We start from the raw sequence: 23,844 nt of genomic DNA, 5'->3' as shown, positions 1-23,844 counted from the left end.
GGGCCTTCTCCCACACCTCTGCCTGACAGCCTCTTGGTCTGCATTTCGGCTTCCCTTACTTCTCCTTCATCTTAAAATCTTTTCATCACAAACACATTCCAAACGCAAACTTCAGGAGAGAAGACAGAAAACCAGTCCCAATCATGCACCCAATCACCTTCACCTGCTTCCTCAATTATCCTCACATGGGCCATCCACGTCCGTGTCCCCACCTTCCTTCCTCCTCTAGGAGACTACGGAAAGGTGGTTCTTCTCCCTCAATTGCGTTGATTCTGTCCTCCCAGATGCATTTCTTCCTGACGTGCTTTTCCGTTCTGTCAATCACTGTCATCAGTGAGTCTTGGGTTGCCCTAGAAAACCTGTGTGTAAAGACAGCCCTGAGCCTGAGCAGCTTTGAGAGAAGGGTTGGGGTTGACTAGCACCATGAGGTATGATGAACTTAGTTCATGTCAATGAGTTCTTCTATCTTGCATGTAGCTCTGAGTGGAAGACATGGCTCCTAACATCTGAGGTCCGTGCTTTGGTTCAAGGTCCTGGATAAGGGCAGTAGTGGGTATCCATGCACAAGAGGCAGAAAAGCAGTTACTGACAGCGGGAAGGTACAAGGTATGATGAGCACAGCACAGAAATTTGGCTAGGAAGGCTGATGGGCGAGAGGCTTGGGGAGGGACCGACAGGCTCTGGGTGGGGCAATAACAGTGATGTTGGAGGTGGGAGTGGCCACAGAGGACAGGGGAGTCACCTAGGTATCTAGAACACACAGCACAGGGGTCCTGGCAGGAGGCAGATAGTTAGGTTCTATACCTCAGAGTTCTTTCTAGCTCAGTAATAAGATAATTCTTATTCTTTTACAATCCTCTTTCTTCTTAAAGATGCATTTATTTTTATTTTCTGTGTATAGGTGTTTTGCCTGCAGGTATGAATGTACACTACAGTTTCATATATGGAGACTGGAAGAGGGTGTTGGATCCCTGGGATTAACGTTATAAACAGTTATGAGCTGCCACGTGAGTACTGGGAATTGAAACTGGGTCCTCTAGAAGAGCAGCCAGTGTTCTTAGCCCCTGAGCCCTTCCACCAGCTCCTTGCTTTCCCTTTTTGTAAATTGCCAAGTTTGGGCAGAACACTTTCTCTTTGTAAGTGAAACAGAACACTGACTTGCTTCCTCAGAGGAACAAGATTTCATTAGAGATGGGGGCACACATTTATTGAAGAACCCTCAACATGAGCAGATTGTGAGGGGTGGGGGGATCTGTTGTCCTAAGAGCATGTTCCTTAGTCTATGAGACTAGGCTGATGATTCTGGATCATGTGTCTTCAGTATGGGATGAGTCCAGGGTTTCATATTCCTTCACTGATCCCATTCATTGTGTTTATCAATGAGTTTGGACAACATATTTAGTCATTGATATGTCTGTTCATCTATCTATCTGTCTGTCCGTCCGTCTATCTATCTATCTATCTATCTATCTATCTATCTATCTATCTATCTATCTATCGTACGTGTGTGGTCTACAGAAGCTAAAAAGGCTGTGGGATTCCCTGTGGTTGGAGTTAGTTATAAGTGGTTGTGAGCCCCCCACCCCCGCATCCCCTGTGGGGTCCTGGGGATCAGGACTCAGCTCTCTTAACTGCTGAGCCTTTGCCACAGCCCCAGAACAGTCATAGTTTCACCTTTGTCAATGCAAAGTGTCAACTCTTCTTTGAACTTTGATTCACAGCAGCCCAGAGGATACTGCTAGAAGGCAGCCTATGCGCCTCACTCTACTTGACCATACCCCCAGGAGATAATCCTGATATCCAAAAACCAATAAAAACTTATTTTTCAGATACACAAACTTTGTGAAACCAACACGAAGCTTGAGGATGCTTTCACACAGAGGTTCACACAGCATATGCTCTACTATCAGAGCTCCCTAAGATTGTGTAGGTTCTTAAAAAACCAACTTCCCCCCCTTGATAAATACATCTTCCTAACAGCCACTCCTGAGGAACTACTGACTAAAATCTCTCATTTATTCTCCCTGGGCTGCTCCCTAGGTAGGCGATTGTTCTTCAGTGGATCAGAATGGATAGAATGAATCTGTATATTAAAAGGCTGTTTATTCAGTGGCTCACAGGCTGTGGTCCAGCTAATCTAGCAATGGCTGCCTCCCAACAGAAAGAGTGAGAGTCTGTGATTGTTCAGTTCACAAGCCCTATGTCGGAATCCCCAAAAGTACGTTCTAATGAAGGAATGCCTCAGCATCAGGATGGATGAGCTTGTCAGTAAGATCTAGGGCCTGTTAGCAAAAGGCAAAAGCTTCCTTCTTCCATGTCCTTTTATGTGGGCCGCCACCATAACTGTGGCCCAGGTTTAGGGTGAGTCTTCTCTCCTCAAAAGATCCAGTTAAGAAAATCCCTTATAGGCATGCCCAGCTGCTTTTAGTTGATTCCAGATGTAGTCAAGTTGACAACCAAGATTAGCAACCATCACAGGGATATACACCAAGTGTCCCGAGAGACAGGGTCTGGAACCAGATTTCAGCTGTGAAGTAAGGATTTCTGGAACTACAGGTGAGGTAATCCATCTTTACCTCTGGGTTCCCCGTGAGCAAGAATAGGAACCCAGGCAAGTGGCCTTTGGGCCCTGGCTAGAGGTGATCATTTTATATTTCCAATGTGCATTTAGACTGGGTTCTGGGACCAGCATGTGCATCGGAAACCCAAAGAGCAGTGAGACTATCTAGAAAACTTTTAACTAAGGATCTCTGACTAAGACCCAGTCGGAAGGAGGTTGTTATGCAACCAGGGGTAGGAAGGAGGACACAGTGAGAAGTCTAGGCATGGGGCGTGGGGTATTCGGGGGTGTTCAGCAAAGTCCCAGAAGCTGAATGGGGCATCCCTGGGCGAAGGGCCACAAGTGAGGCTGGAATGCAAGTAGCAGAGTAGGCTGTGAGGGAGTGGACAGGCAGGCAGAGGAAGGCCAGCAAAGACCTCTGTGGCAGGGTTAAGAAACCCATGTCCTCTGTGTGAGAAGCTTCCAGCAAGGGTCCTCATGGCCATGGTAGATGAGGCTAGTCCAACCAGTGGAGCAGCCCTGGCTTGACACAATCCTTCTCAAGACCAGAGGGGCATAAAAGGATGGGGAGAGGAGAGGAGCGGCATATGACTAGGGTTTGGGGGATCCATTGGATCTGAAGTGTGGAAAAATGAGCAGTAAGGATGCCTGGTCAGAATGAGGTGCATAAAGCAGGGGGCCTGAGCAGGCTCAGGGTGAGGCAGTGGCAGGCTACCATTTGGGGACACCACTCGTTATGGCTTTGGAAACTTTAAGCAGGTAGAAGGAGGCAGGGGATATACCAGCCCCGTTGTGAAAGGAAGGTGAGGTATAGTAGTTGGGAGTCTGGTCTGTGTGGGAGGAGAGGCAGGGGTGCTACTGGGGCAAGCTCTCCTACTCACTGACAGAGTGGAGCAATCCCAGCTCTCCCAGGCAACAGATTTCAAAAGGAGTCACGTGAGCAGTGAACTAAAATGAGAATGGAGGTGTCAGAGAGATAGCTCAGATGGTAAAGGGCTTTATTATTATTTGTTTGAGACTGGGTTTCTCTATGTAGCCCAGGCTAGCCTTGAACTAACAGAAAACTAACTGTCTCTGTCTCCCAAGGGCTGGAATTAAAGGTGTACACTGCCACCGCGGCCTAAAGTATTTATTTATTTTGAAAGTACAAAACCTGAGTTGATCCCAGAACTCGTGTGTGTGTAAACAAGCATGGTGGTGATCTTGTAATCCTAGCACAAAGGAGACAGGTGAATCCTTGGGGCTCACTGGCCAGCCAGCTTAGATTACTTGCTGAGTATAACATTCAATGAGAGTCCATGCCTCAAAAACAAAACAGAAGGCAGAATGATTCCTGAGGTTGTCTTCTGGTGCATGCGCGCGCACGCACACACACAGGCACACACACACGCACACACACACACACACCCCCTAACCTCACATTACATATTACACACACACACACACACACATATATACACACACACACCGTAACCTCACATTACATATTACACACACACACCACACATAAACACCATACTATCCCCTCACACACACGCCATATTCTACACACATACCTCTCCACACATACACACACACACACACACACACATACACACCCATACACACACACAAATACACCGTACACACCACATATCATACACACAGACATACACACACACATGTTCACTGTGCACGTGAACACATGTATGTATGCATACACTAATGAAATGGAAGACGTCTCAGTCGCCTTGTGTCATTGTAACCAAGTGCCTCAGACAAAGCAAATACAGACAGGTATTGCTTTCATGTAAATACAGAGAGGTCTGTGGACGGATTTGGCCACCACTGCGAGGTCTTTCATGCCTGTGAGTTAAGTCAGAATCTTGCAATCTGAGCACTATTTTGCTGTGTATGTTTGTAAATATATCTCCCTAGCATATTTTATGCTCCAGTTAATTTAGTTGACATCTAATTTAGTTGACATATAAAAATAAAATCAATTTCAAACAAAATACCCATAAAATAAGTGAAATGGCGTAATAGGTTTCAAGAAATTAAAATGTAATGTACTTAGGCTTCTATTCTAAAGTACTTTCATCTAGAAGAGTAGACACTGTAGCTGTAATTTAAAGTAAAATCCCTGTCAGTTGTACAATAACAAATGTTGCTACATATTCAAAAAATTGTTGCTTGGAACACTTCATTGTAAAAAATGAAGAATTTTTGTTCAAGTGTCCTTTAAAACGTCAAAAAGCCTAAACAGGAATACTTGGTGCCTTGACGTTCAGGCTGTAATTAAGCTGTGACAATGGTTATTACTTTGGATATAAACACGACCACATTTCACTGGGTGAGTTCTTTAATTAATGTCGGGTTCTGTTCTGTTTATTACCCCGCGTGCTTATGCTTCCTGTCATTTTCCAGTTGTCTGCTTGAATCCCGTTTTTAAATAGTGATTTAGCAACTGATAATGTGTATTGATTCCCGTGTTCCTCCTCATTTACATTTTTATCACTTCGGTTGGCGTATTCGGGCTTAATCATTTTATTTTTATAAACAGTCATAGAGTGTGCTAATTTAACTGCATGATTAAGTTTGGCTTCTAAAGAGACTTTGTTTTACAGAGCAGTCCCCGAAGTAACTCAGTGTTGGGCATTTTCCACGAGTCAAAAGGTCTGCTCTCCCGCCGATAACGAAATATAATTCTAGATTTTCAGAAATGCTTCTGACATCTGAGGTTTACAGCACTGCCTGTTCCAGTAGGGGGTGCAATGTGATTTAAAGCCAGGATCTGCACTACTGCCGCGATTTCAATGTGTCTTCTCAGCTGCAGACTGAGATTTCTCTAAAGAATGTCCTCACCCGCGTCCTCACCCTCGTCCTCACCCGCAGTCCGCAAGTCCGGTTCTATGGGTCACTGCACAGGGGAAAAGAGAGGAGAAATCAGGGCGGGCTAGAAAAACCAGAGGACCTGCTAAAATTAGGCATATGTAGAAAACATATTTTCTCCTGTGCTTCAAGTCCATGATGTGTTAGAGTATTAGCTTTCATGCTGGAACGATGAAGTGAATGTCAGACTTTATCTTTACATGAGGTGATGGCCTCACACAGATAGAGCATGCGCACAAGGATGCTCAGTGCAGCCCATTTTTAAGTCAATTGTTTGCCTTCTTTTTACTTTTTATTTTTATTATGATTTTTTAAAATTTCACCTGTCTGTTTTTTTGAGACAGGGTTTCTTTAGATAGTCCTGACTGTCCTAGAACTCACTCTGTAGACCAGGCTGGCCTCAAACTCAATGATTCTCCTGTTCCTTACCCCCACCCCACCCCCTTGCTAGGATTAAAGGCCTGTACCGCCACTGCCTGGCTTATATTGTTTACTTTCAATGCAGTCATTTATTTGTGTGACCTGTGGCAACACAGGATGACTAAGCACAGGGACAACTCTGCTTATGGTGTTAACGAATAAATGAGCACATACGTAATGCATTGCGAGCATGGTGGGCACATAGCAAGTGCTGTGTAAATGTTAGTGCTACTCTGGTGTGTGTGTGTGTGTGTGTGTGTCTCTGTGTGTGTGTGTGTGTGTGTGTGTGTGTGCGGGTGCACACGTGCATGCGTACATGCTATATACGCCCGTGTATACATGTGTGCAAGAGCTAGAAGAGAATACCAGGAGTTCTACTCTCTCATCCTCCATTTTATCCCTCTGTTTGATCCAGAGTTAGGCCTGCAGCTGACAAGCCCCAGCCATTCTTTTGACTTAGCTTCCAAGGCCCCTGGTGCTGCAGGCACGCACCATTATAGCTGACTTTACGTGTGTGCTGGGATCTGAACTCAGGCTCAGGCTCAGGTGCTTGTGTAGCAAGCACTCCTATCCACTGACCCCTCTCCCAGCTCCAACACAGTATTTTAAAAAGTAAAATAGCCAGGTGTGGCGGCACATGGCTTTAAACCTAGCACTGGGGAGGCAAGAGGCAGGCAGATCTCTGAGTTTGAGCCCAGCCTGGTCTACAGAGTGAATTCTAGGATAGACAGGGTTATGTAGAAAGAGCCCTGTCTCAAAAGAACAAAAATAAAAACAAAAAACAAAAACAACAAAAACCAACAACAAATAAAATAAAATAAAATGAAAAGTAAAATAGGGCTGGAAATGGTCAGTGAATAAAGTGCTTGCTCTGTAAGTCTAAGGATCAGAGGGTTCACAACCACCCACCCCCACTCCCCCATCCTAACCACACAGGGAAATGCCAGGCAGCATGGCGGCTCACCTGCAATCCCAGGTCCTTACTAGACTAGCTTAAATGGGGAGCTCTGGCTGAATTGAGAGGTCCTGCTAATATAAAGGGGGAACTCTTACAGAAGCACAGACACTGTGTTTCTCCCGCCAGTTGCTCTCACAGCTTTTAAATGTCATCCTGTTTTTAAAAGCCATTCAAGCCATCTTAGTCATTTTTAGTGGATAATTTAGCAGCATTAAGTACATCCACAACATCATGAAATGATCTGCTGTCATCCATTTCTAGAACTTTCTCATCTTCCCAAGCCAAAATTCTGCCCACGAAACATGAATTCTCTGGCTCCCCTATCCCACTCCCAATTCTGCTTTCTGTCTCTCTGGATTTGGCTACACCAGAGACCCATGGGAAGTGGAACTCGACATTCTATGTCCTCTGATGACTGGTTTATTTCACTTAGGGTGTTTCTCTCTCTCTCTCTCTCTCTCTCTCTCTCTCTCTCTCTCTCTCTCTCTCTCTCTCTCCCAAAGGCCAATACCTTAATTACTCTTGGCTTTATTTTCTGAGATAAAGATCCACTGAACCTGGAGCTTGCTGTTTTAGCTAACCTGATGAGTTCCCAGGGTCCAGCCATCTCCCCCTGACTAGCACCGGGGTTAGAGACATATGCTGCTGTGCTCAGCTTTTCATGTAGGTGCCCATGCTTGCACAGCCTTTTACTGACCTCTTTTCTGCTCCCCATCCCTTTATGAGGCTCAATATTACTCCATCATGCAGATGTACCATATTTCGGGGACCCATTTGCTTGCCAGTTGACACTTGGACTCTGTGACTCCTGTGAAGATGCTCACATTGACATAGATGCCTGCTTTCCCTTCCTTTGAGCACACATTTTTTTTCTTTGGTGGTGGGGGTGGGGGTGTTGAGCAGGGCTTCTCTGTGTGGCCCTGGCTGTCCTGGAACTTACTTGGTAGACCAGGCTGGCTTTGAACTCACAGAGATCTGCCTGCCTCTGCCTCCCAAGGACCATTCCCCAGCAAGATATTTCTTGATTTATCTGTACAGTTTTTTTTTTAATACTGTCTCTTGACGTCTAGACATGGTATATTAGTCAGGCAAGAACGTGACTCTGGCCAACATCTTTTCTTTTACCCACAGCCCAATCCCAACCCACCATTGGTACCAAACATGGTTTATTATGATAACAAAAAAATTCTTAACCATCCCCCATTTTGATGGAGTTTTCCAGCATCAGTTTTCATGTGATGGCTCTGGGTATCATCGGTCTTTTGCCTCTCAACATTTAGCTACATGTTTAAGAATAACAAGTTCAGGTCAACCAGACAAGGTGCTTCTCTTTTCCTCTTCTCGAATTGTCTTGTTTCCTCCACCTCCCTCCCAGAATCCTGTCATGCACCCTTACTGCTTCAGTGGGTGCTCCCCTGTATGGCTGGCAGCCTCTTCTCTGTTCTACCAGATGTCCCCCTAAATTTGTTCTTTTACATTTATTTTATTTTATGTGTATTTTTTTTGCCTGTATATATGTACGTATACTACATGAACACCCGGTGTCCATGGGGGTCAGAAGAGGGCATTAGGTCCTCTAGAACTGGAGTTACATATAGTTGCCAATCAGCATGTGGGTCCTGGGGGCTGGACCTGAATCCTTTGCAAGAGTGACAGGTACTCTTAACCACTGAGTCATCTCAGGAGTCCAAGACTTCCTTTCTTTTGGATGTTGTTCACCACATCACTTCTTTGTTGCTTAAAACACATTCAATGGCTTTCTTAAGAAAAGATTACTGGAAATGAGTATTTTGATGTCTCAATTATGTTAAATGTATTTACTTACTATTTTGGAGACTGTACAGCTGAGAATAGAACTCTGAGTGAACAAATCACTTTATTTAGAATACTGCAAGGAAATATTTTTCTTGATTTTCTTTTTTCTTTGGGCAATACTAAAGACTGAACTTCACAGGCACACTGCAAGAACTCTTGTTCTGCCTCGGAGCCACACCCCCATTCTCCAAATCACACCCCATCCATCAAGCCACGCCCCCCGCCCCTCCAGCTCTTATTTTTAGTTCTCTGTGTCTCTGCTGAGGAATCTTACAGAACTCCTGTTTCTGGTTTTATTTTGTGATATAACCAATCTACAAGAAAAACCCTAAGGCAAGAATAATGGGTACCTGAAAACCACACACATGATCATTTTACTGTGACCATCATGGTAGGTGCACCCTCTCTCTGTTTTCCTCTCCTTTTTCTGCTTATTTCTTTGCATCTGACAGACAGCTTTCTGTCTGTCTTAGTTTGCTTTCAGTTGCTGTGATAAACACTGACCCAGAGCAGCTAAGAGGAAGAAGGGGTTTACTTCATTTTTACAGCTTACGGCCCATATCAAGGGAGATCAAGGCAGGAGCTGAAGAAGAAACCACGGAGGAATCTCCAAAATAGTAAGTAAATACATTTAACATAATTGAGACATCAAAACACCCATTTCCAGACTGTTTGCTTAGACTTCTTCCTTATGTACCCCAGGACTGCTTGCCCAAGGGTCAATCTGCTCACGGTGGGCTGGGTCCTCCTACATCAACCATTAATTGAAACAAAACAAAACAAAACCCATGCCTAACAGGCTTGCCCAGAGGCATTTTCTCTATTAGGGTTCCCTCTTTCCAGATGACCTGAGCTTGTGTCAAGCCGGCAGAAAACTAGCCAGCCCACTGTCTATGAATACACTCTCTCCCATATCTATTAAGCCTGTTTGTTGAGCATTTGAAAGTAGCACATATCACCATGCCTCCATCCTGAACACTTCTGCATGGCCATTGAAGAACAATGACATTCACTTAGGTTTAGACAATGTTATCACCACAGTCAGACTCTGAAACAGACGTAGTAGAGCCCAACATAGATTCCATAATTTGAACTTCCCCCAATGGTCTCAAATCACCTTCGTTCTGTGTTTTTATTCTTTCTCTGACCCTGGGTTGAGTGTGGCTCTCAAGGCACATATGTTGACTGAAAAGTGTTCTGCCCAGAGCTTGGTTCTTCCAAGTGTGCATGCCAATATGCAGTCATCAGCGTTGGCATGCCAGAGTACTAGGCCTCATCTTCCCCATACAGAAGCAGTATGCTGGCCCAGAGGTAGCTTTGAGAACCCCCCCCCCACTGTCTTTGGCTCTCCTGCAGAGGGGTAGAAGCTGTGCTTAGCCACCCTGTAGTAGATTGTCATTCGCTCCTTGACCCTTCTGGGCTGCCCCCTCAACCCCCTACCACACACCTCCTGTGGTTTATGTAGCCACTGCCCTTTGCCATATGGCTGCTGCTTCTCTTGCTTCACTTAGTTCTTGTTGGTCTACAACAGCAGTTCTCAACCTGTGAGTCTCAACCCCTTTTGGGGGTTGAAAGACCCTTTCATAGGGGTCGCATATCAGATATCCTGCATATTAGATATGTATATTATGACTCATAACAGTAGCAAAACAACAGTTATGAAGTAGCAATGAGAACAATTTTACGGTTGGGGGACACCACAACATGAGAAGTGTATTAAAGGGTCAAAGCATTAGGGAGGTTGAGAACCACTGGGCTACACCTTTGAGAACTCCCATTTTGGAGAACTTTCTTAAGGAGTGAGGAGAAAATAGCATGGCTAGCTTACATGAGTTTTCTCTGAGGTATCTGTTTTACTCATGCTGGTGATGGGACCCAGGACCTTGCACAAGTTAGGCAGATCTTCTACCACTGTGTCAGGGACCTGGCTCCATTTCTCTTCTTTTCTAACCCCAAGACAAGGTCTTGCTAAGTCACTTGAACTCACTGTGTTACCCAAGCTAGACCTGTGGTCTTTTCCCCCAGCTTCCAGAGTAGCTGACTAAAGGGCCTCACTGGCATTTTATCAACGGACAATGCATTACTCACTCAGAACTACTGAGAAGCTGCCACACACCATGCCACTGAGATGTGATGGTAGCCACCAATCCAAGGATGGTCCTTGCTTTACAGAAATCACTGTCTGGGGTTGGGGGTGAGGGTGCGTGTCTCCTTACAAACTATGATGGGTGTCCTACAGGGAGGTTCTAGTTTCTCTACTTACCTGGGGACCTGACCTAGTCCAGAGGAGTAGAATTGATCTGTGGTATCTGAGGGATGACTGGGAGTGGAGCTTTGGGAGTGCTGCGGGCTTTGGGGACCAGCAGAGAACTGTGCAGCAGCTGTGTGGTGGCAGACAGCATGGTGAGGGGAAGAAGCAAAGAGTACAAGGGTTGATGGTGTGAGGTGACATGGGCCATGCTCTACATTAAGGACTGTGTCTACTACTCAGTGTCACTGAGGCCACTGAAGAGATATGGAAGCATCAGCAGAGACCACGGGGTGAATAGTGACTTGAATGGGAGGCAGTGTGGACCCAGGGATGCATGTTAGTCATTGAGCTGACTAACAGGTGACTTCCAAGATATGGCAGGACTTGGGGAGTTGGGGAGGCAGGTTGCATGAGATTGACTTATGTCTTTGTTATGTGGAACTGGAGAGATGATGGTAAGAAAGGAATAGAAAATTCTAGACAATAACTAGGTTTAAGAACTACCAGAAATGACAGGTTTAGCTAGTTGACACATGCCTGTAATCCTAGTATTTAGGAGGTGGTAGCAGGAGTTCAGGGTCACCCTCAGCAACCTAGTAAACTGAAGGCCAGCCTGGGATACATACGTGAGACCTTGTATTAAAAACAAAACATGGGGTTGGGGATTTAGCTCAGTGGTAGAGCGCTTGCCTAGCAAGCGCAAGGCCCTGGGTTCGGTCCTCAGCTCCAAAAAAAAAAAAAAAAAATTAAAAATGACCTTATTTGTCCATCAACAGAGAGAATAAAATCAGACCGTGCTGAAAGCACAGCTAAGACTGTGACCCCGTAGGAGTCAGACAGAGCAAGAAGAACCTGAATCATGATTCCGGAAACTAGGCTAAGGGTCAAAAAACAGCTGAGCTACTGATCAACCAAAGGAGCAGCTGATAAATTCCCAGTTCCAGTCTTGAGGGAACAGCATGGAAGAGGAGGCCCTTGAATGTGTTTCTCCTTTGCAAACTGGAAACTGTTTCCTACTGAAGTTGTCTGCAGAGTTGTGTCATCCAGGATGACCACACGGAGGCACTGAGTTGGTCAGCAAGGTCAATACTGGCTTGAGAGCAAGGTGGGTGAACTTCACTGCCCCTGTATGGCTATTCAGGCAGGCTGGTCACTCAACAAAGGTAGGCTATTGCTTTGGTAAGAGGTGGCTAGTGAGGGGCTGTTCTGTGAGCAGTGCCCCTAGGTACCTGTCCATCACTCCCACATCTCCAGCCCCCGTTGCAGACCTACTCTGTGGAGCTGCAGATGGAGAATACAGAGTTTGACCAAATGGCTTCATGAAAATGTTCTCACGGAGCGATGACTTGGACAGCTATGGGCAGGTTAGGAGACCGTGGGCATGGTAAGGCTCTGTCACCATTCTTGGGACTAAAGGACAGGGAGGGAATAGTGGCCCAAGAGCGGAGTGAAAACCAGAACCAGGGAAGAAGTAAAGGAAAACAGAGACAGCTAGAAAGATGGTATCGTAGCAAACAGGAAGTAGAGAAAAAAATATCCTAGCCTTTCTCTCACTTTGCCTCTTCTCTCCCAGGTTTTAAGTCTATTTAGAAACCAAAAGGCAGAGGATCCTGGGCCCCAGTATTTGCAGGGTTCAGTCTTATAACCAGGAGCAAGGAGGATGAGAAAGACTAGGGAAAGGTGGTGCTGGTAGTGGAGAACCACCCATGTATTGGTTACTTTTCTAATTGCTGCAACAAAATAGCCAACAAAAGGGGGGAATTGCTTTGAGGAATAGTTTGAGGACAGATTTCATCACCAGGGAAGGAATGACAGAAGGCGAAGAAGGCAGCTAGTCACATTGTGTCCACAGTGAGGAAACAGGTGAACACTAGTACTTAGTGTGCTTTCTCCTTTTGATTCAGACTAGGACCTGGACTTAGGGAATGGTGCCACCCACTTTGAGGGTTGGTCTTCCCATCTCAATCCAATCTAGACCCTGCCATATTGCCATTACAACTTCAAAACTGCCCTCTTCATCTGCTGCCCTTGCTGCTGACTGAGAGATGTCTCCCAGAGGTCAGCCTGCATCTGGGGCTTTGCTCAGCCCTCTCCCAGTGTATGCGCACTGATCTTCCAGGGAGGTTCGCCCATGCTCAGAACAAGCACAGAAACTTCTCTTAAGGCCAAATACAAATGGCTTTTGGATTTCTCACCATTTGGCTTCATTATTTGCACCATTGCTTCTGTCTATCACTGAGGAGAGCCGGGAGGTATTTGGATTGTCCTTGGCTTTCCAGGATGACCTTGTATAGGGCCGATTACAAAGGGCTCACAAAGATGTGTGAATGTCACTTCACTCTTCACTCTGGCTCAGCAAAGCTTAATCTTTGGCTTGTTACTGGAACCCTGAACTGAAGAACCTGTCACTGCACATGGGTCTCACACGCCAAAGGGTTCAGTGGGGCCTGACAGTAAAAGAATGAGCATAGGCTGTGAACACCAGGGAAATGTCTCCAGACGAGCAGGGGGAGGAGATTTGAGCCTATCTGTGCCAGCTGGAAGAAAAACCCAAATAATGGGAAAGAGGAGATGTCACGGAGGCCCCAGGTATATTGAATCAAGTTCAAGTCAGAGTATGCAGGCTAGGGTTAGACTCAGATATGTAGAAGGTCTCAATGGGGCCAAGGAGCTGGAACCCCAAGCCTCTTGCTCACTCCCACAGGAGCTCAGGTTTCTGGACACATCGTCCCTGTGGACTGAGATCCACCACCCAGCCCTGGAGAGGCTGAGAGCTGATCTGTGCTCAGCAATGGTGGACAGACACAATGGTGGGGAAGTCACATTGGAGGAGAAACAAGTGTCCCTAAGCTTAGATGGCTTCAGTCAGGCCCCTATTAGGGCTTTGTGACGCTGGAGGGGGCCCCTGTACCCCCAGGACTCCCTCTACTTATCGTCAGCGAGGCCTCACCTTTCTTTCCCAGTCCCCTTTGAATCCTCACTCTCTTTTGACGAGGAAACTTCATTGGCTCGAAGGTGGGAAGGCAACAGAAGCACCAGTCTGTGAATTCTGATTAAAATCTGTCGGTGAGGACAGGGGTTCTCACTCTGCTCAAATCCAGGTTTGATTCATGTGCTCGTTCTAGACCCTGCATTCTTCCCAGAACAATATGATGCTCTGATGGGTTGGAGTGGGAGTACAGGTACCTCCACCCCGACAATGCAGAATGACAGTGGGGATTATTGCCGGAAGGACGAGGAAGATGATCTCAGGTGTGGCCTCTGTAGCCTTGGGTCCCTCTCTACAGCTTTGAAGCCCTCTGCTTCTAACTCCCACGATTACCTTCATTTATTTATTTATTTATTTATTTAATGCATATGAGTACACTGTAGCTAGCTGTCTTCAAGCATACCGGAAGAAGGCATCAGATCCCATTACAGATGGTTGTGAGCCACCATGTGGTTGCTGGGATTTGAACTCAGGACCTCTGGAAGAGCACTCATCTCTCCAGCTCTACAATTCCCTTCTTAAATTCAGATCTGGTCCCTGGCACCTCCCCTTTAAGGAGGAATCATCCAGGTGGCCTATTTACATAACAATCACTCCTGGACACTCAAAGAGTAAAGATCTCTGGGCTTTTCAGAGCTCAGGAGGGGAGATGTATACATACATATCTTGAGTTGGCACCATCTGCCTTTTTAGGGGTCTGGTGCCTGAAAATGAAAATTTGGAGTTTCACAGTTGTGTTCAGGGGAACACATGAAAAGAATCTGGCAGGTCTGGGCTTCCTGGTTAGAGATCTTATCAGGATTTTTCCTGGAACCCAGCTCTGTTATTCTCCACTGTTAGAATCCAAGGCTTCCCTCTTCCAAGTTAGGTGCTGGGCCAAGTATCAAGCCCCCGCAGACAGGACATTTTATGCAATTTCACTTTCCATAGTGCAAAGCTTAATTAGGGGCTGATGGGAGAACTGCTGTGCAGACCACAAGAGTGAATGACAATAGTTCCATGAAAATGTGGACCCACCCCTCAGGCTGTGAGCTCTTGAGATCAGAGGCTCTTTAACACTTCACATATCATCAGCGATAGCCCTACCACTGATCTGACACCCATTATAGCTTGGTCCCTTTCTTGCCTGGCTCTTAAGTGACTGCAAGGCATTAGTTATACCTTACAGGCTTTGCTGTGCTTTCTTTTAAAAAAAAAAACTTAAATTTTGCTTCCGACCACAAATGACAATATATATTAATTATAGAAATTTGAAAAAAACTCAATGCAGGAAAAAGGAACAATTATAAAATGTTTATGTAATTTCTGTTAGCCTGTGCATATAGTTGTTTTAAAAAGACCACTTCATGTAAGTATCTACCTTTCTCTTGAAGTACATTTTTCTGTACCATTCTTCCATACCCTTCAGGACTGACTTCCCTGCTTTCCGTTGCATTTAACTTATGCCCATCCCCACCCCATAGCAAATACTATAATGAGTGTAGGGGAAAGTCTGTGCAAGCGCATGACTGTTTTCTTAGGGTACATTTGTGCAGGCAGAACTGCTGGACCATTCACTACGGGTGTTCTTACAGCTTTGGAGGACTGTTGCTAACACATCACTCTTTGATGTCAACAGTTGTCCTTAATTCTTAGTTCTGGTACCAGGGCTGGCAGCACCACTAAACACTGAGTGGCTCTGAGATACATACATGCCAAGCACCAACCTTGAGAGATGAGGCTCCCGGGCGTAGTGTTCGTTGCTCATTACAAATGAGCCTGTCTTCTAGGAGTTGGCCCTTTCCACCGCTTGTCCAAATATTGTGTGTGTGTGTGTGTGTGTGTGTGTGTGTTTGTGTATGTGTGAGTGTGTGTACTCACAGGTTCCCACATCTTACATCTACCTATATCCCTCTCTTCCTTGTTTCTTTCAGACAGGGTCTCTCATTGAACCAGAAGCTCATGTTTTCAACCAGGCTAGCCCCAGGGATCTACCTATATACAACCCCTCCAAAGCTGGGCTTTCAGACATGTATGACCAGCATATTTTTGTGTATGTGGGTGCTAGGGATTCAAACTCAAGTTCATATGCATATGACCCCAAGCAAGCACTATTATCCATTGAACCGTCTCTCCAGTCCTAGGCACCCCTATGAACACTGAGGTGAATTTGGTTCCCACCTCTTTTGTATGTATATTGTGTGTGTGTGTGTGTGTGTGTGTGTGTATGTGTGTGTGTGTGTGCGCGTGCAGATGATGTTGCACATGCATATGTGTGTGTGCATTCATGTGGAGGCCAGAGGTCATCCTTGGGTGTCCCCAGCCCCCTTGTCCCCCACCCCGAGCCCCTGATGACTGACACTGTTGGTGCCATGCATCTTTGTCTCATGACTCAGCTTTCATCCCGAGTCCCCTAGGGAGAGGCTACAGGTCAGAACACCCCTTTCTGAGAGCAAGCCCATCTCTCTAGAGACTTTGCCATTTGGAGCTAGTCCAAACAGGAGGATTATTTCCCCTCACAGCAGCCTGATCTCTAGGCCATAGGGATTTTCCTGGAAAGTGAGCTGAAGTGCTTTAGCAAGACATTTTTATTTTATTTTATTTTTTAAACAGAGAGCTGACTATTTGTGGCCTTTCCAGATATCAGCAATAACTGGCCAAAGGAGATACTCGCTGGAACATTCCCTGGGTTGTCCAGGCAAAAGTCACAACTGCTCTGGCCAATGAGAACGAGAGCTAATTTGCTCCGAGGCCCTAATTGGTTGGTGGTGTGATGACGTGGGTACTATCTTAAGGCTGTGTTTCTAGCCCCAGCTTGGCAGGCTTCCTTGAGGCATCTGGCAGCAATGATCAACGCCTCTTTTTTTTCAAGGAGGCTCACAATCGATTCATCCACGGACCGCAAGGACAGACTCATTTAGTAGGACCAACATGTTTCAAAGAAATGTATATTTTCATTAACTAGCCTCAAAGCGGTAATTATATGTTCAGAGAACACAGTAAAATTTTATTTCTAAATATTTGGCAGCGAAAGGTTGAAGGCAGTGTGTGTCCAACATGCCGCATGTGTTTTAAATAAACCCAGCATCTTCTCCTCCAAAAGGAAGCGGGATATACAATCATGTAGACTTTTGAAATTTAATTTTTAGCAACAGGATGTGTTTCTAAATACCACTAACATATCAAAAAGAGAATGTGTAAAGGCTTTAAAATTGTTATCAAAGCAATCGCAAAGCAAATGAGGCGCCTTTAATTTTTTTCCCTCTCCTGCCTCCCCCCACTGCCACCCCTTCTTCTCCTAAGCATAGTGGTGTCTGAACACAAAACTAATCTCCACTGAGAATCAAAAGCAGCAGTGGTGTCTTTGCCTGAGATCCTGCTGAACTTGGACGCTCCCCTGATCGGATTCACAGTTTATAATCACAGTTATCACAGAACCATTAAAAGCCTATTAACTTGAATTCCCACAATTCCTTGAGGGCAAGGGCAAGGAGAGAGAGAGAGAGAGAGAGAGAGAGAGAGAGAGAGAGAGAGAGAGAGAGAGAGAGAAAGGAAAGAGAGCGAGCGAATAAAGTAACTTGAATGTAAATTGTTGTAAATGTAACACCACACTGGAGAGGAGAGAAATCTCTTAATTATGCCAGCCAAGGAAGAAGACTCGTGGATGTCTCTACACAAGCAGATGGCTGAATGAAAAAAAAATGCCACACAAAGTCTTAGGCGCAGGGGTTGCCACACAAAAATGATTTTTCTGGGAAGAGGCTGGTACAGTGTTGGGGAGTGGGGGCGGTATGCAGTGTCCAGACTTCTCAGGAGAGGGATGGGTAGGGAATTTGTTAAAACGCATAGCTACTGGTTAGCTTGGCTGAACAGACGCATTTTGGTGGCTGATGAAATCAGCCTGAAAAGAACGTTCACCATATTCGGTGGAAGCAAAAGCCCAGAAGAGATTCAAGCTTTTGTCATGTGAGAAATTTGATTTCTTGTTTCTCCACCCTCCAGTGCCTTCACTGACATCCCCCCTAACAATGCTATTATGGGCCACCCCGTAAGACAGCGCAGTCAATAAGGTGTCTTGTGCGTAGAGATAAAACAGAGAGATCTTATCTCACCAAAAACAGACACATTAAATTACTTCCTAAAAACCATACTGCAGTGAGTCCCGTGCATACCGAAGACAGAGCCTGATCCCTAGTATCCCAGCTGCTGGGGGTGGGCGCAAAGATGCTCACCCTGCCGAGTTCCCCACCCCCCACATCTCCAGTACATTTGGCTCTGCCCTCACCTTGCATTTACAAAGGAACATTGGAGTCATCTGAGGAGGGACCACATGTTCTCACTGCTGTAAATACCGAATGCCAATCAACCCAGCCTCACCTTAAAGGAGTTCTTCTTGCATGGATTACCCACGCTCACTGCCCAGCTTGATCTCGTTCCTTCAGTGGATGAGGCAAATGCCTCAGCCCAGAGGGAGTGGGTTATCGACTAAGTGCTTAATTAGGCGCACATCCCTGATGCGGTCATTCTTGTACACTCAGAACGACTGGACCGTGCTGTGGTAAAACCATGAATCTGGCTAACTCTCATTTGCTTGAGCCGCAGTGGAATCAATGGGGCAGCAATCTAAATTAAACATTAACACAGCCATACTGCAGCATGCTTGTGTAATTGTGCAACGAAGCAGCATGCATTGTGGGACCCTTTGGGGAAGCGTGCTACTGGCTTTCTGACATCCCCATTGGGTACCCAGGAAGATTATTATTATTATTATTATTATTATTATTATTATTTTATTATTATTATCATTTGAGCCCTGGGACCTTTTTTGACACAGGTTCTGATTGAAGTCTAGAGAGTGCCTGAGAACCTGCATTTCTGATGAACTCTGGGTAATTTCAATGTCGCTGGTTCAATCTCCACAATAGATGTAGGAGGCCTACAGCCCACTCAAAAACACCAGAAGGAAGGAGGGCAAACCCCACAGCTGATAGTTTGCTGACAGGGCATATTGGGACCCAGCATGGGGTGCCCTGTCTGGGTCTTCTTCCTTGTGTCCGGAGGACAGCAGGTGGCTCAAGTACAGAAGCCGGCACAACACGTCCTAGCATCATATCTACTTCCTGTCTGCCATCTGAGGCTCATGCTTTGGGCAAAAATATCTTGGAATGTGAAGAAAGAGCAAAGGCAAGAAAGGACAAATTTGTGGTCATCCACACGATTAACTCAGTTGATGAACCCCGTGTCCCTGCGGAGCTGCAGAGCGAGGCTGAGAGCCAGAATTCAGCCCAAGTCTGTCTTTTATGACTTTGTCTTATTATCTCTGTAACAAGGCTCTTTTATTAGCTCGCGATTTCCTGCCAACTTGATGAAATCTCCATTATGTTTTATAGTACGAAAGAAGAGGATCAGGTGGTTTTTTAAAAGTCTTCTGTTTAGAGACCCTGCCTCCCGGGCTTCCCCCTCTGTGCCTCTGTGGGGTGGGAATGAACTTCTTGCCATGTTCCAAGCCACTGTTTATTTTCCCTTTAGCTGAAAATAGATATTTATTTTGCTGATTTGTTTCAAAATCCTAGGGCTGCTGTTTCCCATCTTAGAGCTCCGTTTTGAGTCACACGTGTTATTACCGCTGTCATTTATCCTGGGTTTTTTTGGAGAACTATCCATTTGTTCTGTGGAGACAAAAGCAGCTGTTGTAGAGGCACATGCCTGTAATCCTCGAACTTGGAAGGAAGAGACAGGAGGATTAGAAGTTCAAAGTCATCCTCAACTATAGAGAGAGTTTGAGGTCAGCCTAGGATACACGATGCCTTATCTAAACAAAGCCAACCAACCGAAAAACTAACCAACCAGCACAACAAGCGAGCATCTTTCTAGAGGTGAAGTGAGCTGGAAAATGATGCTTTCTTTCATCCCACCTAACACTGAGCCAGAGAATCAGAGGAGGAGATGGAAACAAAGTGGGGACCTGGGCATCTTAAGGGAAGGCAAAGTGGGGACCTGGGCATCTTAAGGGAAGGGCTCTTTCTCTCCCTGGGGGGAAAATGTGTTTGAGGCTTGAGGATGGCTCCATGGGTAAAGTGTTGTACAAGCATGAGGACCTGAGTTCAGATTCCCAGCATTCACATAGAAGTTGGGAGTGATGGCCCATGCAGGTAGTAGCCTCAGTGCGGGAGAAAGGGGTGAATGCAGGATTCTACTTGGTACTTACTCCTGGCCAGGCAGTCTAGTTGAAATAGCAAGCTCCAGATTCAACAAGAGATCCTGTCTCAGAAAATAAGGACAGTGATAGAAGACACCAGAAGTAGACCTCTATTCCCCTCGCATATGTGTACCGACACACGCATGCGCACACCAATATACATACATACATGCACGCCCCAACATGTGCATACACACAAATGCTTGCACATAAAGACACAAACATACCTTCCCTCAGGAAGCTAGAAGCTTGTTTTGTTCCCGTTGCCTATTCTTTTCTGTATGCACTAATGTTCATGTGCGTGTGTGGGGGTGGGGGATGCACACATGTATGTGGGAGGTATTCAAGCATGTGTGTGTTCATGCGTGTGGAGGCTGGAGGACAACCTTGGGTGCCACTCTTTAGGCATTACTTCCTGGATTTTGAGTCGGGGTCTCTCTCTAGCTTGAAGTTTCTTCACTGGGTGTGGAGAGTCAGGTATCTGTTTTTTTTTTTTTTTCTATCTCCCAGGAGGTGGGATCATAACCATGCCAAAGTTCACAGCTTCTGAAAATGTGGGTTCTGGAAATTGATTTCTGGTTTCCTCCTTGTAAGACAAGCACTTCACAGACTGAATCATCTCTCCTAGTCTCACATGTCTGCCTCCCATTGATCTTGGTCAGGTGGTTGGGGTCTTAGAGGACTAGGTGCCTGTTTGTAGCTCTCAGAACTACCTGAATGACCAGCCTCTTTGTCCTCCCAGTCAGTCTCTTCTTCATCCCATTCATGGCCTTCTCCAAAGTGTTCAAGCTACCCTTATCAAAAAAAGAGTTCTGTTCTTTGGTGAGAGAATTCCTCTGGACATCAGACTTCCATCCATCAGGCTGTCCATCTACCAGGGCTGTTTTCTCCCTCTTCCCTGAGTTCACAGAAGTCAGTCTTCATTACCCTATCACCTTCCAGATCCATCTAGGCTTCTCTGCCAGATCGTTTCAGGGACTGTATGTCTCATGGTTATAACTATGAGACCAGCTACCTATGTGGTAAGGTCTGTCTCTCCATCAGTTAGCCAGCTTCATGGGAACTAAGATGGCATCGACAGCATCTATAACCACACATTTGGCACACAATAGGCCCCAGCAAAACCTTTTCTGGAAAGCTCTTAAAATGTGTACAGTGATGAGCATGGTAGCACATGTTTGTGATTCCAGACTTCAGAGGTGGAGGGAGAAGATCGAACCCTCCTCTAAAACAGGGAATAGTCTCCAGAGGGAGAAACCCATGGCAGAGATAAGCACACGGGCTTTCTACAGACTCTTGGCTGCTTTGGATGGAGACTTTCTGAATAGCAGAGCCCACCGAAGCTATCATGTGAGAAACCACACAGGGCGAGACCATTTGCTATAAATGTTGAAGACAGTTCAATGAAAATAATGTGGATTTCTCGGTGGTTAGGGGACACTGGTCCTTGGATATGTTGCCGAAACCATGTTTGCTGTTTAATGAGAGCTGATGTTGGTAAGCACAGCAGAACGAGCCCACAGTGGTTTTGCAGTAAGATCTGTACAAGAATACATTTTTTTTCTTTAGTAAAGACATACTTTTGTTTGTTTGCTTGTTTGTTTTGTTTTTCGAGACAGGGTTTTTCTGTGTAGGCCTAGCTGTCCTGGAACTAGCTCTGTAGACCAGGCTGGCCTTGAACTCATAGAGATCTGCCTGCCTCTGGCTCCCAAGTGCTGGGATGGCAGGTGTGCACCAACACTGACCAGTTTATAAAGACATGTGTTTGCAGAATCACAATCTTTCTGTCTAGCAAGTGGAGGACTGCAACTGAATTCTCCTGCTTGATGCTTCCATAGAAAGTGGCTTCGGCACATCTGGGTTCAGTGTGATTGGTTCTATTACATATCGGCTGTGCAACCACGCTGAGCCACTTTCTTTCTCTGTGGTGCCACTTCCCTTCCTGCCAATGGAGGTAGTTACTAACACTTGTCTCGGTTCCTTTTAATGTCCCACCAAGGAGACTGATGATGATGGTGCACTGGAAGACAGAGGGGGCAGTGAGATGGCGAGAGCTCAGTGAGCTCCTTGAGCAAGCACAAGGACCTGAGTTCAGATGCAGAGCACTCATGGAAAAGTCAGGTAGTGTGCTGTGCATCTATTTGTGACTCCAGCACCAGGGAAGGGGAGGCTGGCAAAGCCTAGAGACTTTCTGGCCGGTAGTCCAACCCAAACCAGTGAGCTTCAGGTTTCTGAGAGACCTTGTCTCAAAAAACAGGGGATCAAATGATAGCTCTAACCTCTGTATGTGAATACACACACACACACACACACACACACACACACACACACACACACACACACACACGTGTACCCAGAAAGAGACAAAGAGGAGAGAGAAAGGGAGAGAGCAGACATACAACTTACTGAAGTCTCTTCTAAGAGCTGTGGCCCAGCAGCTCTTAGAAGGAAGACAAGAAAGCATACGGATCCCAGAGCAGCAGTGGCAGGAGGCCTGATGCACCTGGAAGCCAAAGGAAGTCATTACAGGGAGAGCGGTGGCTGTGGGGATAGAGCTGTGGATGCTGGTAGAACTGCTTAGCTGCTTCCAATTCATGGCTTTCTAGGGAAGGAACCTGGAAACAGCTTTGACTCAGAGGTCTATTAGAGACTCATATACAACTCTTCTTTATCTTGCGTTCAGTGATATTAGTAGATTGAAACCCACCACAACAGAGGCTTTCACAGCACAGACATTAGCAAACCCCACCACAAGTCAGGTTGCTATTCTTCCAGAGGGCTGGGTGTCATAGATCACAGCATCACACCCCTCCTTGCACCTAATGCCTCCTGCCTTTCCCACCTCCATCGGGGTTTCCCTTCTGGATGAATTAAGCCAGAGACAAACATTTGGAGACTAGGCTATACAGTTTTTACACATCGGACCCCAGGGTGCACAGTGGGGTGGGATGGAGAATGAATTGGTAGGGGGCTAGGCATGCATAAATAGAAAATCATCAGCACAGCTCATAGGGATGACGTGGAAGTCATTTAATGGCTAACATGGAAACACTAAGCAAACACTGAAGTGTGTGCACTGTGTCTGTTCTTAACTTTCCCATGTGCTTTTGAGTTATCAAGCATTTCCTGGGCCCATGACCACAGTGCTCAGGAAGAGGTGGCAAGCATCTTCCTTTTCTGCCACACCTGTACTATAAAGAATGACAGCACCCCTCACCCTCCCAGTTAGGATTCGGGAAAGTCCAAATTCAAGATCAGGGTGGCAGAGCTGGTTGACCTGGGACTTGGTTCTTTCCCTTCTGTTCTGATAGAACTTTGAACTAAACAACATTACAACACCACCAAGCCTGACTTGTCCCTTGTACAGAGAGGTGTGGTCACATTGGAGAGCCCCTCAGAGTTGGTACGGAATACACCCTGACACCAATTACCAGCTCAAGGAGATTTAGTACCCCAGAGGGGCAAGCAGGTCAGGGCACTGCCTGTGGATCAGGCAAAGGCATACAGACAGCAAGCAGTAGCAGCAAGTGTTTTTTGTAGGATGGGTTTTTAAGGAGAAAAAGTCTGTATTAGGGTCAGCTGATAAGACTTAATTGGACAAGTTAGTCATTGTAGCCAAACAATGAATTTTGATGGCTGGCCCTTGTTTTGTCTCAGGAATGACTCATTGGCCAAATAAGGAGATAGACTTTGGGCTAGCCTTAGGAATGTAACCTGTTCAGCAAGGGAGAAAGAAGGGCAAAACCTGTTGGCACTGTGTTTGCTATGCGTGGGCCTGTTGGAGCCTTTTATACATATTTCA

General features: G+C 45.9%; 2 long non-coding RNA genes across 2 annotated transcripts; one reads left to right on the top strand and one right to left on the bottom strand.

Moving 5' to 3' along the window:
* Positions 1-4,883: 4,883 nt before the first annotated feature.
* On the bottom strand, positions 4,884-18,485 carry LOC103690347 (uncharacterized). Its single transcript, XR_590517.3, has 2 exons — positions 18,221-18,485; positions 4,884-5,459 (listed from the first exon to the last, which is right to left on the bottom strand). It is a non-coding gene; the product is annotated as an uncharacterized LOC103690347 (long non-coding RNA).
* LOC102552907 (uncharacterized) lies at positions 7,951-17,408 on the top strand. The gene is made up of 3 exons (XR_005499497.2): positions 7,951-9,015; positions 9,098-9,241; positions 11,652-17,408. It is a non-coding gene; the product is annotated as an uncharacterized LOC102552907 (long non-coding RNA).
* Positions 18,486-23,844: the final 5,359 nt, after the last annotated feature.

The sequence above is a fragment of the Rattus norvegicus genome, chromosome 1 (assembly GCF_036323735.1).
Source record: "Rattus norvegicus strain BN/NHsdMcwi chromosome 1, GRCr8, whole genome shotgun sequence".
Lineage (NCBI taxonomy): Eukaryota > Metazoa > Chordata > Mammalia > Rodentia > Muridae > Rattus > Rattus norvegicus.
The sequence above is the reverse complement of the archived record's forward strand: the minus strand, read 5'-3'. Positions and strand labels throughout refer to the sequence as shown.